Source organism: Otolemur garnettii, unplaced genomic scaffold, assembly GCF_000181295.1.
Source record: "Otolemur garnettii isolate 467f Iridium unplaced genomic scaffold, OtoGar3 scaffold00242, whole genome shotgun sequence".
NCBI classification, from domain to species: Eukaryota; Metazoa; Chordata; class Mammalia; order Primates; family Galagidae; genus Otolemur; species Otolemur garnettii.
Window position 1 is genome coordinate 1,361,187 of NW_003852637.1, and position 20,751 is coordinate 1,381,937.

A 20,751-nucleotide genomic window follows, 5' to 3' on the forward strand; every position below is an offset into this window, starting at 1 on the left:
ATTCAAAAGCCCTACAGTCCTTACCCCATCACAATTGAATTATTTCATATATTTCATTTTTCATTGTACGTTTTAGGAGAACCACCTTTCATATTTCCAGTAACTGACTGAACTCCCTAAGTGAAAAGACAACTGAAACACACACTGATTGTATTAAGTTGCTGGTACTGCTTAACAAATGTTATTTTTTCCATTTTGTACATATTATGGAATCTTAACCACAGGTCACCTTACATCCTGTTTCTAAGTTAACTGAGAGCTAATGGGCAATCAGATTTACACCACAAAGGACAAAGTCACTGATGGCCTTCCTAACACAGTGTCAGCCCCTCATTGTGAAAGATGGAAACTGCAACCACAAAAAAATTTAAAAAATCCTTTTCATCCAGAGCCAGTTATTTTCTGTCCAACATGAAATCTCATTTCTCATATTCCCTGTTATTAAATTTTATGAACATGAGTATGTAATGTTTTGAATTTATCATGTACCTATATTAAAAGGACAATTAAAAGAAGAGCAATCCCATCTCTCACCTCCCCCCAAAAATTATCATTTACTTAAAACAACTTCCTGTGAAAGTTGTTATGTATAAGTTAGCATATAAAATACTTATTGTTATCAATTCTAATGAAATTAAAATTTAAAAGATTTTTCTTTGATTTCTGAAAGAGACTAAAATTTAAAATCCATATTTGTATGATCATTAGTTTCATTTGAAAACTAAGAAAATAGTTTAATCATGAATCTGTTTGACTATCACAACCTACTTTCACTGTGCTGGTGCATTTATAATTCGTTTACTTACTGGATTTGTCAATTACACAGTTGATGCCAGTCAAATGGAATAAATCATTTCAGCACCCATGGTATAATACTAAAACCTCTTTTTCAAATAATATCGCAATTTTAAATTAATTATTTGATATGTGAAAATAAATCCTGCAAGTGTTAAAATGATTCAGAATATAAAAGAAATTAAGAGTTGAAGAGAATAAAATAAACGGATAAGCAGGATCATAATTACTATTACTATATAAGTACATTAAATTTTATTAGACACACTTCAACTCGATATACCAACACTCAACCATAATCCCTAATATCTACAGAAACGACTATGCACTGAGTGAACCCTAGCAGGAGTATCCAACCTGTGGCCCATGGGCTGCATGCCAATTATTTGAGAACTGTTTTGCTTATCTGCGGTGTCAAATACTGCAAAAATTATGCATGGACTTTTTTTTTCTTTTGCTCAACAGCTTTCATTAGTGTATGTGTATTTCATGTGTGGCCGAAGACAACTCTTATCTTCCACTGTGTTGCAGAGGAGAAAAAAGGTCGGACACTCCTGCATATCTAGTAAAAAATAAAATTTACAATACTACTCTGAAATAAGTGTTATTAGGTTAAGTAAGAAGCTAGTTTTGACTTGAACTTATTTTTATTCAAAAGATTAGGAAGCATTTGAATAAATGTTTATGGAAAAAATAAAGCATTTGGAAACTTTATAGAAAACCATTGAGTGAGAATTTTTGGAAAGACAAACCTATCATTTAAAAAATTTCCTGCTATTACGATTATAATAACTGCAAATTATTTCTATGCAATTTCAATAAACACTTAAGGAACTATTAGATGTGAAGCCTTTTTTTCTCCTAGTAAATCTAACAAATGTCATTTCTTTTTACTCCACTAGAGGGTAGTCTCTCAAAACTAGGGCTAGAGTCATGAATCTAGCCTGCCTTTGACCTGTTGATAAATAAATCCTCATGTTCTCTTCCTCTCAACAGGATGTTTTTCTACTATGCTAATTAAGGTTATAAAACATGCATTTTTAAAACTGCTGTCTATTTTTCCATTATTTTTTAAAAATATAGACTGCTATGCTTTTATGTGTTTTCCATGTTTCTGACAATTCAAAAAATGCTTTACATATATGGCTTATGTAAATTTCTTGGGACATATCCATTCAGAATTAATAGGCCTAAGAATAAGAAGTCACATTTTTGAGACTTTAATTTGCTGTAGTTGAAATATTTCACCAGAGTAGTAAAACATACATCCTTAACGCAGAGAGAGAGATGCACACAACACCCCTAGCCATGTTCCCATTCATATGTGGCTGGCAGATTTACTGCATCACATAAAAAGTGAGAAAATATAACTGAAATACATATTTTTAAAAATTATTCCCTCAAATGCCAATGTTATGAATTAGGTAAAAATATGCCTAATTTCAAAACCTGGTCAGTGCAGTTAAGTAATGTCACTGCTTTAAGGGAAAAAAAAAAGTGTTACTTAACAGCAAGCACATACGTTAGATTAAGTATGACCTATAGCAAGCCAAATGCCACTCAAAACAGTTTCAAGCTGCTCTTCTTTAAATAATACAGTCACTACCAAACTTCACAGAGAGAGAGTCAGAGACTTGAGTCTATCAGGTGTTTTTAATATTTGGGAAATCCTTAATAGCAGTGAGCCCTGCTTATTTTCACAGTGAAAACACAGTTTCTCTGCATGACTGATAACCTCAAAGTGGGAAAACTTATCAAAAATTCCCAACATTCCCCTGAAGAAAAAAAGGTGGGGAGAAAGCAGGAAAGTGATCCCTAAGAAAATATGCAAGCCTATTTCATTTATTTGTATCCTAAGCAGCAGTGTCACAGAACAGACAGGTTGTTTCAGCCAACCAGGCTGGAGCAGCTGCGAGTGCTACATCTTGGCAGTCTGAAGCGATTGGCTCCTCTCTGGGGAGTGGAGGGTGCTCAGTTATTAATGACCGCTGAGCAGGCAGCACCATGTCAGTGTGACAACTGATCGGGTGAACGATGCACCACTAACCACCATGGAAACAAGGAGAAATAAAGCCAGCTCCTGGGATCTCTCTTCCCTGGATTGAGAGCGTCAGCCTGCCGACTGAGAGAAAGAGTTCCAGGAAAAAGGAGGAATCCCAGCTGCAGCTTCCTGCCTGCCTTTATATTTTAAAATACAGAGATCAGATTGCTTGCGTGTGTGCATATCTGTAGTACATATCTGTGGATACTTTATTACACACACACACACACACACACGCACCTATTTACACCCAGGCAAGAACACAACCATGTGATTATCTCAACCAAGGAACTGAGGAATCCGGCAGGCAGGGACACGGGAGGTGGTCTAGCACGGAAACTGCTCTTCAAGGTAAGTTTAAAATACATAGATTTTTTAAATGTGCTCTATTTCTTGTTCTGCCGATGCTCATGTATTTGTACCTAAATTCTCTCTTGATATTTTGTTCTTGCCAGAATTCTAAGAGCATTTTTCTTTACATTTTACTTTTGAGAAGAAATTCACATGCAAAACCTTGCTGGCTCGGTGTGTGCCTAGCTGTGTTTGTGAGATTCTCCAACATGCATTTTACTAGCTTGAATGCCCATCAGAGGATGTGAGTGGGAGAGAGAAAGCAGTGCTGGGGGAGGAGAAAGAGGAGCGAGAGAGAAGAGAAGGGAACAGTGGGGGAGAAGAGGGAAGGAGAAGGAGAGAGAAGGAGGGGGAGGGGAGAGAGAGAGAGGGAAGGAGACAGAGACAGAGGAGAAAAGAAGAAAAAGAGACAAGGCTGGGGGGGGGGACCAATTTTCCTTTCTATTCACCTTATGGTAATGAAAAGAAGATCACACATTATTCTGTGTTTTGAAACCAACACCCCCCCCCCATGGGGCATTTTGTTTGCTCTCACCTAGTGGATGGAAATTAAGGCAAATGCTGTTGTATATCAAGAGCCAAAACCACCAGGCAGAGTAGCGGAATGAGCATATCACAAATAGTTATTGAATTTCTGCCAGGCTACATCTTACGGATTGGGGTAAATGACTTCCCTTTAATAACATCCCCTCGCTGGTCTGAAGGGACAGTGCGAGTGTCTGATTGCTAATGCAGCTGGAACTGCCACACACTAGGTAAAAGGATCCCATGAACCAGAAGAGTTCTAATCTTCTTTGGTAATTAACAGGATCACAGCAGGATGGCTTCAAAGTACATTTCCTATTTAAGAAGATTGTTTGTTCAAACCAACTGCTATATTCCCTTTGCTGTTATTGAGCTCGATGGCTTAATTCAGCTCTAATTTATTCATTTTTAACAATATGTCCTTGTTTCCATGCCTCTAATTTCAGTGAAAGCAGGCTATGAATATGAGTAGAACCTTCCTAATTTAGTGAAAGGAGGATAATGTGAAAAATAAAAAGGGAAGTAAAGATTCAAAATATCTACCTAGAAAATAGTGTGCCCTCGTACTATAATAATGCATATCCTGTATTCTTATCTTTACTTTCAGAAGCAATGCCTTTGAGACAGAATTACTTTCAGTAAACTCTGTAAGCATCCATGTAGTGATGATTCATGCAATACAGTGTGGGTTAATTTTTACTTCCAATCTTGTAAAAAGCAGCCAGCTACTTAGGATATGCTTTCCAACAGACACCACAAATTGATTATGTACATGGAAACATTCACTGCACCGTTTAATGGATCCTGGACAGACATTAAAACTAACCTAGTATTTGTATTTCATCTTCTGGAGCTCCCTCCTCCCTTGCCCTTCATTCAACTAACCAAAGAGTTAATGCAAGTCTGCTTCTTTGAAATTGTGTGTGTGTGTGTGTTTTCCACAACTGTGATTTTAGAGTTATTGTCGGTCTCCCAGTTTATAAGCCAAAGCCAAAAGACAATAACCAGCCACTTAGATCCCACCACTTTCCCACAAACATGTCAAAAAATGAGTCAGTTTACAATATGTAATGTAAGAAGTCAATTAATTCCAATGACCTTTGTAAATGATGACAATAAAGCTGCTCTGACAATATGCCAGTGGCTTCGATTTTCCCTCTGTAAAATGAACAAGTTTAAGAAGAGGGTTCCTGCTCCGAGTGACAAATGAAAGGTGCTGAAGCATCAGCTTGCAATATTGGCAGCCTTGCTCGCTCTGCCTCAAACAGCACATGCAATCTATAAAAAACCAAAATGATTTATTACAAAGAGGAAAAGGTGTTTTATTTTGCCTTTCTGCTATTCATTAGAAATGCTGCTTTTGAAATAGACCAGATCTTATAGTTTGAGACACCTCTTAAGTTTCTAAACAAGAGGAAAAGCTTGAAGTAGATATTCTACCTCCCGATTTCAAACTCCTATATAATGTAGCATTGCAGTATTGATTTCAGTTTTTCTTAGATGTTTTCTGGGGAAACTTTTCATACCAAACACACACTCTTAAATCTTACCCAGCCTATTTTAAAATTACAATCGATGATGCCTAAGAACAGTGGATTCACTCTTTAACCTTAGTAAAGCTCAGATACATATTTTTGTGGATTACGGAGATCAGTGATGTGCCCACTGGAGTCTGAGAAATACAGTCACTTCAGGCCCCCAGTGTTGTCTCAGGGTGTGCCAGTGATGTGGTGATGTGATCAGCGTCTACCAATGCCAGAGTATGGACCTAATGTGCGTGCCTGGAAGACTTAACCATACGCTCCCCTAGTCACGTAACTATAACAGAAATAACGGTGTCCTGGCAAGACAAGCTTCAGGGACCATCTTTTCAGGGCCTCCCTGGTCTCAGGCAGCATGCTGAGTTAGAGGGCTGATCACTAGGTGGGATTCTTTTATTCCAAGGTGGTGGTTGTATTGTTAATGGCTTAATAAAGGTGCTATGAGCTTTCTAGGCCAGTAATTTAGGGACCTATGGAAAAGGTGATCAACTTATAAGACACTAACTGTATTTCACTGTTTCTTTGTTCTTGTTCTACACCTACTGCTTTTGCTACAAAATGAGTTTGATGTGTCACCTCCCCCCCACTCTGAATTTTTTTCTAATGTAAAATTGCTATGTACCATGGTATTGATATTTTTTGCAAACTAATTAAGTTGATCAGAAAAATTTATAACCAGAATTTAGAAAAAAATTATGTAAATTAAATGTCATTGCCTAATTAGCAGCCACCAAAGATAGTCATAGGTTAGGTATCCATTGGTAAATCTGAATAGGATCATTAAAAAGAAGCTAAAAATTAAGTCCCTACTTTAGTTTCAGTTAGGATGATCCTAAAGAATAATTTAAAATAAAGTGGCTCTAGCCGGTCTGGAAAAACATTGACCATGTCTGCAGCCCATTTCAATGTTTCGTGTAGATCTGTTTCTGAGGGTTTAACTATTTGTATATCACTCTTTGCTGCTTTAAACTAAATGAGGCAGGTAAACACTAAGCCAAACATCAACACCTCTTATCAGTGCCATCAAAAATAAAGCTCTCTGGTAGTGGCTGTACAACCAATACTTAAGAAAGCTTTGCTGTGGAACAACTGAACACAGGTCCTGCATAGAGCTCAGTGCCTTCCTCTCATCCTCTTCTGACCAAGTGATGTCTAGTTAGATACCTAGAAAGTCTCACATGATAACAGTTGCTCCTTTGGCGACAATGTCAAAGGAAATCAAATTCTAATATTAAGAAGGTAGTTGGTATCAGAGCATGGGAAAAGTAATAGACAGAAATCAGAATGTTTTTCTTGACTTGATGGAAGCAGTAGAAGATCTCAATAGATACTAAATAGAGGTCATTAAATACAACATCAGCAGAGAAGACTTGTGTCCAACTCAAATCTTTCTGAAGAAGTTCAATACTTACCAAGAAACCTGATATATTTGCATAATTGTCAAGGTGTATATATCTGCTTGCTATTATGGTAAATCATCTTTAGGCCATTATAATTGAAGTATATTTTTTTGTGGTGTCATTAATAAAATCACATTACACAGCTTCAGCATATGGGAATAAAGAAGGGAGAAAGGTTTTCATAGAATAGATTTTTCTGAATTTAAAGAAACTTTTGGTAGCTAGCTTAATATGCTCCTTTAATAGGTAAAGAAAGTGATATCTGAACTGTTTAACATCTTCATAACATAATATATATTATATTTGGAGAGGCCTAAGATAGAATCCTGCAGAGTGCTCTAGCACTTCATTAAAAGTCTGTCTTCTCAGTTTTTAAATTTTTTAAAATCTCACAAATATGTGCAAAAAATGCTCCCAACCTCACAGATGTATGTCCTCATAAAAGAAATGTTTATCCAGAAAATCAAGTACCCTAAAACCCAACATGGAGTAATAGAAACAACAATTATAATACCCAAATATTTAAATAATTATCTTTTGGATATAGTCTCCCATATTTAATAGTGAGTTATAAAAACTAAAGCTTTACCCTGTTCTTTTTTCTTTTCTTTTTTGTGCAGTTTTTGGCCTGGCTGGGTTTGAACCCGCCACCTCCGGCATATGGGGCCAGTGCTCTACTCCTTTGAGGCACAGGCACTGCCCCAAGCTTTCCCCTGTTTTTGAAACTTCTTAATAATAATACTTCTGTCCTTTACTACAGTGATCCAACTATTAATCATCCATGAAAAATTTTATGTTTCCCTAAGAATTCTAAGGAGACTCTCCACATTCTCTTTTACTTGGTTTCACTGTAAATATTATAAGGCCATTAACATGTGTCCTCTTCATATACCATGTCTACTTTCAGGGTCCATGTTTGATTATACACCTAACTGGAAAACATTGAGTCAAATTCAGGATAGCAATCCCTTTCTCTCACACATTCACTATCCCTTTCTCTCACACATTGACTCTTTTCTCTCTCTCTCTTTCTCTTTCCCTCCCTCTCTCCCTCCCTCCATCTGGCCCAACCTGCCTACTTTTCTAATTCAGAGTTAGAAAGAGAGCTTTGGTAGGCAATTACACTTCCTTACAACTCCATTTTTTTTTCTTTTTGACAAATTTCTCTCTGTTTCTAAATGTACTCTCCAAATTTCGCTTAATATAATAATAATTAACTGATATTGAAACTTTTGAAAAAATAGACTAAAAATAAACTTAATAACTCTGAATAGTTGTTTAGAGCTTGACTGTTTACCGAGCAATTTTTCAACAATGACTGTTCCTCACAATAAGCTGGTGAAGCAGGATGGGTATGATGACAATGACCATCACTATTCTAAGATTAGAGGGCAATGTTCAGTGAGGTTAGAGGCTTACTAGCATGTCATGGCAAGGGTCTTCTGACCCCAAAGGGTAGGAGTTAGCAGGGGGCAGCACTGATCCCTGGCATTTTGAAAGTCAATCAATGTTGTTCCCTTTTTCTTAAACTTCCACTCCAGAACTTACCCTTCTGAATTCTTTGTTATATCTGGATGGATTTTTGCAAATTAAAATCTGTATTTCTTATTTAAATCACAGCTGTTGCTATGCCTGAGTTAAATAAGTAAAACACAACTAACATCCTATTCTTGGAGAAAAAGATTGTATTTTGTTCTACCTACTCATCCATATGTTTGTCTGACAGCATTAGCACTTTGATAAAGAGATACTTGGCAAAGGTCTCAAAAATTGGATAAAATGAAATGAGTAAATTATTCAGGGATTTTCCAACTTGCTGAACATTATGAACAAAGGCCCCAAAGTCCCTTGAAGAACCACCAATGGGATAAATGTCTACTTAAAAGCAGCTTCTTTGGCTTCTCCTTTCTGGTTAGTCTATTTTGGGGAGAAAATAATTTGAGCTAATTTAAAAGAAAACTTGTATATTTGTAAACTAGTAAAGTCAGAATGCCAATAAATTTATTTACATTATTCTGAGAGCCCTTTCTAGGGGAGATTTTGAATGTTAAAAGTAATATAATTCTTGAAATCAATAAAGATCCCTAGAAAAACATGCTCTGAAATTTGCCAGGTCAATCTTTGCTTCCAGAACCTTCTGGTTCCACAGATAAGCAGGTCCTCTCTTCAGGAAAGGCCTGTAACTGTCATCATTTTTTGCATGACTGCATCAAAAAGTCCCACTGAATCAACTGGCTTAGCATCAACAGGTGGTATTTTCTATTTTAGGAAGCCTGAACCCCCGTGATCTAATTCCCTGAGGAATAAGAGAGGAAGCGTATTTCCTGAGTTGTACAAAGCAGGGACTCCAGGAATGGGAGAATGTATTCTCCTGAGATTGAGCCCCTTAACATGTCATGGGCTAAGCAGGCACCTTCAGGAAGTCCCAGGACTCACAGCACTTACAAATGACATGATTAACAGTGGGTATTTTGACTACAGAAAATAATTAAAAGGCCTTATTTTCACTGTGGTAGAGAGGATTGATTTTGGTTTCTTACTTTTTTTTTCTAAAATTACTAAGTTACAGACTATAAAGGGCAATATTTTAGCAGAGTCATTCCCTAAAGTAACATTTGTCCCAGAAACTTACAATCTCATAATGTTGAGAAGTTAAGGGATTCAAATTACATTGTCAACTAATTTGCAGTTTAACTTTGCTGAAGAAAAAAATTTAAAAACATACATGTGTTTTCAAAGACACAATTCACGTTGGCCTTTATGTCATTATTTTCTTCTTTACTATATTCATATGCCTCAGAAATACTAGTCTAATCATTGTTTATTAGCAGTGATTTATGGGCTCTAAGTTTAATTCTATTCATTTCAAAACTCAGTCACTCAGAAACATCAAACACTGAACATGTTCTACAAAAAAAATATTCAATATCTATAGAACACATGGAACCCCAATGACCTTTATTGAATTTTCAATATTTGCAGGAAATAATTTCAATATATATCTACTGTGATTGTATATATTTTTATTTCAAAACATTAAGGGGGTACAAATGATTTTGATACATGGCTGGAGTTAGGGCTGTAAATGTGCCCATCAGCTGAATAGTGTTCACTGTACCCATTAGGTGGACTTTTTGTCCTTCCCCCTCTCTCCCCACCCTGCTTGATTTCCTATGTCCACTTGTTTGTCCATTGGTTAGCATGTTTCAATTTCTGCAAAGGCTGGGGTTTAACAGCCTTACACTGCAGGTGCCTAAGGCAATGACAACAAAAAATAGGGTAGGTGAAGAGGGAACTGAGCTAGGTCACAAAGCTCCGTCATAGAAGAGAAAGTAGAGTAGTACAGAAGGGAAAGAGCACCACGTCCGAGAGATATGTGTGTTCTAAGAACATTTAACCTTGGAGCTTCTATTCAGAATAACTGTCGAATGAAAAACATATTCTGCAAAATGGCATTATAAGATATAAATGTAAACTGTATTCAATCAAGTTAATTAGTTATGTGAATAGCTAAACTGTCTCACTTACCAAACACATAATTCACTTTTGTTCCTCTTACTGTAGTTATCACTCACACTTTTTTTTAACACAATCAACATAGCTACCCAGAATGCCATAAAGTTCACCAAACTTTTTAAAATAAGTGAGGCATTTTCTAAACTACCATTTCCTTATGTTACTTTACTTTTAACAAAGACACAAAATCCATGTAAATATCAAAGTCTCATTTTTACCTTTATACCATATGATATGCTACTGTTAGACAAACTGGCCAAAGAAATGAAGAATTAAAATAAATGGTATGATCTATATTAATGTAATCAGAGACTTATAAGTTAACATCACATCATCTCTCTTAGACAATTCTTTATTAGGACTAATAAATACCAGCCATTCTTATTTTTTATATACAAGCATTTTCTGCATACCTAACATGCATTTTCTTATTTAACCTTCATAAGACCCACATAAAGTAAGTACTATTATTAGCCCCACATTACAAATGAGGAAAACAAGCCTTAGAGAAGAAAAATAAATTGCCACAACTAATTAAAGGCAGAACAGGAAAAAAGAACCTAGCTCTGGCTCTGAAGAACAAGCCTTTGTGCATGAAGCAACAGTGCCTCCTGTTGGTACCGCTTAAACCTTCCAGAAGTCAGATTCCATATCAAAAATACAGTAACTCCATTTACAATTTCATACTATCCATGCTGCTCACACTAGAATATTATATCTTTGCATGATTAATTCACATGTTTTTCTTTTTTTGTTTCGGAGAAAGGAGTGATAATTTACTTATTTATGTTTGAGTGTCTTCATCCATTCACTAAAATGATTTAAGCAGTTTGGTTCACAGCTGGACCTGTGAACAGCAGCTTAGGGTCCGCATTTCTTAGGGTCCGTTTACACATTTCTCCATCGAGGAGGATTCAACGTGTTTCTTTGTGCAGTAAGTGGCACACAAAAAATGCAAAGCTTAGCTCATAGGTTTCAAAGTTTCAATATTTATAACACTCTTTCTACGGATCCAATTATAATTTGTGGACATTTTTCCTCACGCATTCTCTGTTAAACAATGAGGATGAAAACAGTTTGAATACTATCACTACTAGTATGATTATCAATTTTCAATGCAATTCATCAATCTACCTGAGCATGACTAAGCTTCTAGCTTTACAAAGTTCATTGATGGAGTGTGTAATTTGGTTTTCAAACTGACAGTGATGAGCTAAACCTAAAACTTCAGCTGCAGTGTTCTACACCAGCTGCAGATAAAACTTCAGTGTTTCTCACTAAGTGACCTCCTCCAAGGGCTGTCAGGGGAGTCCTTCAATTTGGCTGGCTTACACAGAAAAAGCTGGATCTAAAATTAAGGCAAAAATGTTACTGAGGATTCCTACAATGATTAGAAATGGGGTTTAGAAAGCTTGTGTCAACATCTTCTCAAAATGAAGATTTTTTTTTAATTGTAAACGATTAGACAACTAAAAAATGAAATTCAATTTTGAGGTGATGAAAGGTTAAAATATCTATGCATTATGAATAACCTAACTCAAAATAGGTAATAGATAAAGAAAGACATTAATAATTTCAAACTTTTAAGTTGTTTTATTCTCTTCTTGCTGTTTTTCATATTCATATACTACAATAAGAATGAAGAAGAAGAGAAAGAAGGGGATACTGGACAACATTTATTTAATACGCAGCATGGCTGGACCCCGGTTAGGCTCTTCATGCACTTAATCTCATTTCACTTCATGGTTCCATGAGGCTTAGAATGAAGAAGTATTTGCCTAACTGCATATAGTGGCAGGGTCATCATTTAAACCCCGAAGGTCTAACTTCAGAGCTCATTCTAGTAAAAACAATGTTATTCCACACCTCATGTTTCTTAAAATAAGCATAATATACTGCTTTTGGAAGCATTTGACTTTTTATGCAGAAGCATCCAATAACAGTCTTTTTCTATAGTTTCAAGCTGCTCCTTAAAGATTAGGAAGCTTATGCAATAATTTATCAAACTTTACAGTTTTAGCACATGGTACAACCTGATTAGCTTAATCTTATTTCAGGAATAATATAATAAACACTTAATATAATTCAACTAATCTAAAATAAAAGTATTACATGTGGATTTTCTACTTAACCATTCTCATTAATCTGTGTAATTTCATACATGTTATATGTATTAAAATCATCATGGCTGAAATCCATAAAGACTTGAGAATATCTAAGATCTTTATCATTTCCAAAGGAATAGAAACAGTAATAAAATAAGAAAAATTTTCTTGATCATAAATTTCTTTCAAATTGAACCAATAGAACAGTGTTTCTACCTTACCCTTTTAGCTCACTATTCAGGAATGGTGCTCACCATTTTGGAAATATTTGAAGAGATAATTTTTCCTATCTAGAATGGTAACTCCTCTTCCATGATTACCACATTCAGCCTCTACTCCCCTTCCCCACACCATTCTGAAAGTAATGGTATTGGTATATTAAATTCTTTACCCTACATAAGCATGGTCTTTCCTTTTAAAATTCAAAGTTCCCCAATCTGTGGTCCATGGGCCACGTGTGGATTATTTGAGGCCTGTTTTGCTTATCTGTCATGTCAGATATCATGAAAATTATGCATGGACCTATCTTTTTGCTCAATAGCTTTCATTAGTGTTTGAGGTGTTTGTGTATTTAATGTGTGGCCCAAGACAACTCTTCTTCCAACGAGTGGCAGAAGAAGAAAGTTTGGACACCCCTGTTTTACATCATCATGTTTAATTATAAAGCAATGTGTTGCTCTCTATTTTACTTGATAGAGAAATTCTATGAGTCTTTGAAAAGAGAATATTCTAAGATGTTTGTCATTTATTCATTTACATGTGTCATATTATGGCCATTTAATCAATGACCATGGATATATCCACAGTCAGTGAATAGAACCTTGGCTTATTGATAAAGAATTATGTTTGTATGACACCTCAAATGAAATCAAGTATCTGTACCTGTGATGATCTATACCAAATTCACTTGGGTGCTTACTTTTAGTGCAGAATCTCAGAATCTCTGTGATATCTAAAAATCTCTAGTGATTTTCTGCACAAAGTTTCATAATTGGCATGTAAAGATTCAAGATTTCTTTTTTTGTTTTGTGTCTACCATTTTTGCTTTAAGTTTAATTAAAAAATTATTTTAGATAAACAATCAATTACTTGAATTTATACAGATTGTGCATACAAAAATGTGTAGGTATATAATATTGCATTTTTCCCAAGACAAGACTGAGACTAGGATGTGGGTAAATGAGTTAGGGGTTTGTTTGTGATGGATCTTTAAAAAGGATGACCTTACTTAATATATAATCATGTAAGATGGTGGTAAACCTAACCCTATCTGTACTTGCCCCAATCTAAAAGGGTGTGTGATCTGTAGCCATTTCCTGGTTCTCAGATGACGTCTATAGAGTGTTAGATTATGTATCTTGAGGAAGAACATAGCAGAAATGGACAAACTTCTTTGCCCCCCATGTTAATGAGCCCCAACTTTCATATACAATACAACATTACATGTGGATTTCAACAGAAGGTCACCCAGAAACTGCCACAAACACATAATCAATGAATTCCACATTGCCTGCAGATTCAAATGCCACTGAATAATACAGTCAGAACTGGTATAAGAAAATCTCTAAACTGAGACTGACTTTACAGCTATTCAGTCACTTGTGAACCCACTCAGTGTAACCCACTACTTCAAGACAATTGGAACCAAGACTGAGTGATTCAATCCTTGCACAGTGGATATTTCACAGCACACTGACTGTGAGAATAAAGTTTCAGAAAGACTGGACTACATGCTCCTATCAAATTACACTTTTTTAATGCACCATGATGACCAATATTTCCGAAACTCAACTCCATAGAACTCAGCAGTGCCTTTTCTGTGAAGGGTCCATATTTATACAGCTTCTTAGCTGCTGGGGTTTGGCAGCAGCCCAGCTCACTATCATGCAGTCACTTTTCAAGATGCCTCTTTAGAGTGGCATTTCATTGACAGTAATGTGTCGCTGCTGCTCTGCTTCAAGCATGTTAATTACTTAGGTCTGGAGTTTTGAATTTTTGCCCTAAAATGATTTTAACTGGAGTTGTTCTGTTTTTTAAATCAGACAAAAACAGGAGAGAGAAAAAAATTAAGTGAAAATCCACAAGAAAATGGCAACCATAAAAATAGCAACTTTCAATTCATATTTATCCAAAATATAAACAGAATGATCCATCTTCTTTGTAGTATTCTATTAGAAACACATAATAGTCTTAGACTTCCATTCCAAATTTAAAATGCTCTGACTCCATTCTGCTCTTATCTGCCTTGCTGAGGTCACAAAAGGCTTTATAACACATACAAAATGATTACTAAATACATTCTTTGAAATTATGAATCCCACTACAATTTTGTCTTTTAAAATGTTTATTAAAACCTTGCTATAAGTTGCCTCCCCAAGAATGAAATAGCATATATAGAACAATAAGCGCTAAAGCCCTCGAGTTGCTAAAGCAAAATATGAAAATTGCTGACAATAACATGGTCATCTTTAAGACTACAGAGTGTCCATTTATCAATGACTTCACACAGAGTTTTCATTTCTTTCATTTGTAGTCTCATTAGCATGTTGAAATTAAATTTGAACAATCTCTGTAAGACTTTGTTCTCCTCAAATAGAACCACATCTCAAGAAAATGACAACTATCCAATTCTATCCACTCAAAAAGCCTATATTAGCATTTTCTTAGATTTACTGTTAAAAACTTTACTCCTGTACCTCTATCTATTGGAATTCCAACAAATATGTATGCACACATGTACACTTTCACCCAAATACTACATTTTATTTAACATTCGTCCACTGTTAATACTTCTTAACCAGTTTACCATTATTAAATTAAGCCTAACCACACTTACTTGTATCTAGTTTCCAATGACTTTTTTCTTCTGCTAAGACATGCCATATAATTGAAATGATAAATATTATAATACATTTTAAGAACAATTTTCACAGAAATAACTAAAAGAAACTACTTGCCAAGCAAAATTCTACTACCTTTTATCATAATAAGAGTCAAATGCCATTCCAGGAGCTCTCTTTTTCTCTACCAACTTCTTCTCTTCCCATATCTCCAGCTCTAAACTAGGTTCAAGTTACAACGAATTCTGATGAGTCATTTTCACTGTGACGACTACATTAATTTGGTAGTGATTAACCTTTAGTAACGACTTTACATTTACCTCATACAAAACAAAAAATTTTCATCATAGTAAAAATGTCCTCCCCAAGTAATTGTTTTTTATATCAGGTTAATATGGGTGTACACACGATCAGGTTATGTTGTTCGTATTTATAAGGTAAAGTCCAAGTTGTGGATGTTTCCTCCCACCAGCAAATGTGCCAGATTCCTGTGTGTTGTACTAGGAACTGTAAATGCATTATTTTATTTAATTTTCACTATATTCCTATGTGGTAGGTACTGTCATCACTCATCTGTAAGTACATGAGGAAATGATGACACAGTAGCTGCAGAGGAAGAACTAGAGTCCCAGTTCAACCCTAACCCTAACCCTGAATCCCCAGGTTGCTGTCACTGAATACCATTCTCAGAGAGCCATAGAACAAGACCTAAGGTAAAGCATTCACATTTGCTTTTGAGAAATATTGGGATTAAATGCAGAATGAAGTTTGAACCCTGAAAAGTGATACTGCTGTAGTAAGTGTTTTGGGAGAAAAGCTACACTTTTATATTCACTTCCCCAGCACAATATCCCTCATCTCTCTGGGTTTGGGCCTATTTTTAGGCAACTCTTTGAAAAGCCAAAGTTGCTAGGGAAATGAGCCCCATTGTTGAAAGGCTCCCTCCTTGCTTTATTCATGCATGCACACACACTTCTGCTTTTCACATCTGCAGCCAGTTTTGCAGAGTTGGAAATGATAAAACCCCAGGTGAGAAAGAGACAAAAGCCATACCATTAATTTTCTTTCTTCCATTCCATTTGGTCCCATTTTCCTATAAATGTTTAGTTCTATAATCCACAGTTCAATATTATTTTGGAGAATGAAACAATTTTTTTTTCTCACCTGCTTTAGATTGACCAAACTCTACCTTTGCTCTAGAAATGCTTTCTCTTCTGTTACTAGGACTTCATGTGTATAAACTTGTCTTTTGAGTACCTTATGCTATCAGGTTAGGAACTAACACCATTACTTCTAGTGATGCTAATGTCAATCTTAAAAAAGGATGAGGAGAGGAATATATGTGAAACCACTTAGTATGGTTGTCAGGAGTAGTTTTAAATAGTGCTAAATAATAGAAAAGTCTCATCACACACTCCCATACTTACCTAGTCTTTTCAACTATTGGCTTTGGGGAATACATACTAAAGAAAGATTTTTAAATGTGGGGAAAAGGAAAGTTGTTAGTAGGAAAGGCAGATACTGGAGACTTACCAAGGGGCACAGTGGTCAAGGTAATAATGTATTCCCAGTAAACTGTAAGCTACACTTCTTAATCAAATTAAAAATATGCACTAGGCTTGGTGGCCAATGCTTATAATCAAGGCACTTTGGGATGGCCAGGTAGGATAATTGCTTGAGGGCAGCCTGAGCAACATATTAAGACCCAGTCTCTTAAAAAAAAATTATAATTGGCTAAGTATATTAGTGTGTACCTGGAGTGGCTAAAGTGGGAGGATTGCTTGAGCACAGGAGTTTGCGTTTCCAGTGATCTGTGATCATGCCACTGCACTCCAGCCTGAGAGACAGAGAAAAACCCCATTTCTTAAAAAAGGGGAAAAAAATGCAGACAACTACACAGGCTCTCATTCCATTAGAAGCAGGGGTAAAATCTATTCAGAAGGTCATGGCTCCTGGAAGAGTGGGGAAGACAGAGAAGAGAATAGTCTCATTCAGAAGAGAAGAGGAAAAGTCAAAGGAAAATATGGGGATGTGCAGGTACTGTCAGAAGTGAGTTTGGTCCAAATGGAGGCCCACTTGCCAGGACTCAGACAGCAGAGAGGGGCGTGACTGTGGACTCTCACAAACTCCAAGTCCAGAGCTGTTTGTTTCCACAACAAAGGTCTCACTGAGACAAAAATATATTCCTATCTCTGTAGACTGCAAAGATGTCCTCTAGATAAAATAATCAAGAAATCCTTTAAAATGCCCTTAAAAAATTAATTTGATTGACCCAAGAAATAAACTAAAGAATCTGCCTGTCAATAGGCTGAAAAATTACAAAACAGCTGTCAAAGAACCTTCATTTTGCAACAATAGTCTTCTATGAATCTGACATCTAGTTATTCCAGTTAACATAATATATGAAACTCAGAAACTTGGAGATTATGCAGCCAAAGAATGGAATACTAATTCATGACAGCATGTTACAAGAAAAGCAGAAGAGAACAAAACACCACGAAAGTATATAAATTGACCAAATGAGACTGCATATGTTACCATCTTGCATGACAACAGAAACTTATTGATTGACAATTTATATCTAGTTTGCTCCTTTATTCTGCAAATCACAAAAATGGGTTACTATAGCAACTGATACATGCTATTTAGCAAGCTGGGCGGGAGGGGACCCTTAGAGTACTTTGTATGACACAAATATAGCATGTATTTTTATTGTTCCTCCTACCCCAAAAGAAATAATCTCCTGACAGTAGGTCTATTTTCTCATAGCTTTACAAATGAGCTTTCTTTCTCTTGTTTGCATTTATATTATATATACTACCAATTTATGCAAATGAGGAAAAGGAAAAATATCCATATAAACATGAAAGAGAGAGGACTCAGGACAAATTACCTGAGTCACATGAATGTGATAGAGCCATGATATTTTAAAGCATCCCCACTTTCATCATTGACAGCTTTTTTGGCCAATTTAACTCCACTGATTATGTATCAAATCCACACATGCTACTCCCAGAATACACTACAGCTCAATTCTAAATGCGCCCATCAAGGCAAGCTTATTTTTCTGGACCAGAAACAGGAAAAAGTAAGAATAAGAGAAAGTTAACTTTCTTGCAAATATATTCTTAATCTCATGGTAACACATAACATAGTCTGTTCACCAGGACGCTGTACAGGACCTCAGAACACATACTATCAACACTGGTGTACACTGAAGCAGGCAAATTAACATCTCTCTGCTGAATGAAATGGGAAGAATACTCATGCTTTACTACTCATTTCTCAGTTGGGACCTAAAAGAAAAAAAGCAAAGTATTTGTAACACTTTAAGGACCTAACTTTTCTGCAAGAACTCAATTAATAGTCCATAAACTAAGATAACTCTCTTCTCTCTAGGAAGCTCACTAATTTTGAGAAATCTCTCTAAGAAAGATGGTCCATTTAAAAAATAGACAAAGGGAAAACAGACGTGACTTCCACCATCATCACTACTGCCATGTGGAACCTTGTCACCATCCTGAGTTTGAACAAAGCGAGAGTCAATAGGGCAAGGATTGGTAAAGCATGGCTGCTCAAAGATACCAAGGATTCATAATGCAAAAAACAGTAAGATAAAAGAAACTAAAGTCTCCATGTCTGAAAATACTAAGTATCAAGGATGCAGGTAAAAACTGCCCTTACTGATCTTAGAGGGAAAAGTACCTGACTAGACACTGCATTAGCCTTCAGCTGTACACTTAATCATACCAAAGAAATGGAATCAACAAAAAACAGATTCTTTTTTTCACTTTTTCTGAGCAACAATAGAAAACAATCAATTTAAAAATAATTGGAGAAATTTGTGTTTTGTTAGAAGAGTAAAGGAAAACATTCATTGAACAGTACCACATAGAATCATTTGCTTAATAGCATTTCTAATATGTTATGCATTTATTCAATCTACTTCTTTCTATATTAAAATGCAAAAACAATTACTCTGGATGTAAATCCTAGAAAACAATCAAAGTTTCTATTAAATCAGAGAAGAGACAGTTAAGCTGCAATGAGATTTGCAGATGCTCATGAATAGACAATACTTAGATTATCTCTTAGTAGAATGTGAAAAAGAATGGTGGTAGAGATTCAGAAATACCCTTCCTTCCCCTATCTTCCTTTCTCTCTTCCCTTCCCTTCTTCCTTGTTTCTTTCTTTACCTTTTTCTTCCTTTCTTTTTAGATAAACTTTGAAGAAGTGTATTATTTAAAATCTAATAATTTGAGGGATATAGTCATGTAAAATTGTGCTATGTATAATACCAGGCTTAGAGAAGGCAGAAACTTCCTTTTGACACTGTGGTACAAATAGTTTAGAGTCAATTGATCAGTCACAGGAAAATATGGGCCTACCTCCATTGCCTGTTTAAAAAAAAAAAACAAAAAACCTCTGGGTAGTTCTTTGTTTACTTACATTAAAGCCATTTTGTTCATTAAAAACTCAAAATAAACACCTTGAGAAAAAGGCAATGGATTATGAAGTAATGAATAAATACATTCAGTGCACATATAACAAGCATTTCTTTATTTTATTTTATCTGAATGGAATTTTTAAAATTTCCATGCTTTAACTGGGGAGCTACTGAACAATAATCTCAAATATGAGATTCATTAAATGTGTTTCATGCTCTGATTAAATGTCAAGGCCACAAATTTGTTATTTTCAGATCTAGTGAGCAATAACTTTGTTAGATAATAATAAAATCTCCAAAATTCATTTGCAACATCCAGGTGTCCATTTGAAAGCTGAGTCAAACTTTCAATCCTGCAGATAATGTTATAGAATTTAGTCATACAAAGCTTAAATTTATAAGTAAATTTCACGAGTTTCATATGTGCTGCATGGACTCTCCCTTCCTTTCCTGAAACTTAAAACCAAAAATATTTGCAATCTTAACTCACACCAGTTATTTGTTTTGATTTGCATCAACTATTTTCATTCACAGAGTACACATGAATTTCTTTACAACATCAGTGTTTTCCTCCCTAAAGTACACTGTCTTCTGTAAGTATCATTTTCCAGGACAGTACTAAAGTCTGAACTATAGTCTAGACTTTAATAAAGATGCAACCTTATATTTTTGAGGTAATGATTACTTTCCATATCAGCTGATAACAAGCACAAGTCTGAGCTCAAGACTCACAAACCAATGCTCAATTATCCTAAAGTTATGATTACTCTTTCTGGCATTGTTATTGCATTTTACATTAATTTTAGAAGTCTGTGGCACTTCCAGCCATTGAGAACATATTACAACTTAATTTACATTGCTTCTTATGTTTTCCAAGTCAAAACACTAGAAAAGCTAAAAAAGAAAAAAAAAAATGTATGCCTTACACCCTCACCACACTATGCTGTTACTAAAGGTATAATTTATAAAAATCAATTGAAAACCACACCTTAAGTGAAAAGATAGGTAAACAGAATATACCACTTCCATTACTTTCCTTGTAATAGACTTATTCAAGACACTACAAGGATAAAAATTAGATTGTTTAAAAAGAATTATAAAACTATTTCCAATCTATATTTAAGTACTTTAGGAGGCTGAGGTGGGGAGATTGCTTGAGCTCAGGAGTTGGAGATCAGTCTGAGCAAGAG

The 20,751-nt window shown here is 35.5% G+C and overlaps 2 protein-coding genes across 3 annotated transcripts in view; one reads left to right on the forward strand and one right to left on the reverse strand.

The window, feature by feature from the left end:
• Positions 1 to 20,751, reverse strand: part of IMMP2L (inner mitochondrial membrane peptidase subunit 2) — an 898,438-nt gene that overhangs the window by 424,516 nt on the left and 453,171 nt on the right. The window lies entirely within an intron of this gene.
• The window catches only part of LRRN3 (leucine rich repeat neuronal 3), a 34,157-nt gene continuing 16,020 nt past the window's right edge, over positions 2,615 to 20,751 (forward strand). Inside the window, exon 1 of the mRNA XM_003802242.3 lies at positions 2,615 to 3,187. The gene's annotated coding sequence lies outside the window, so the exon portion shown is untranslated. The remainder of the gene's footprint in view (positions 3,188 to 20,751) is intronic.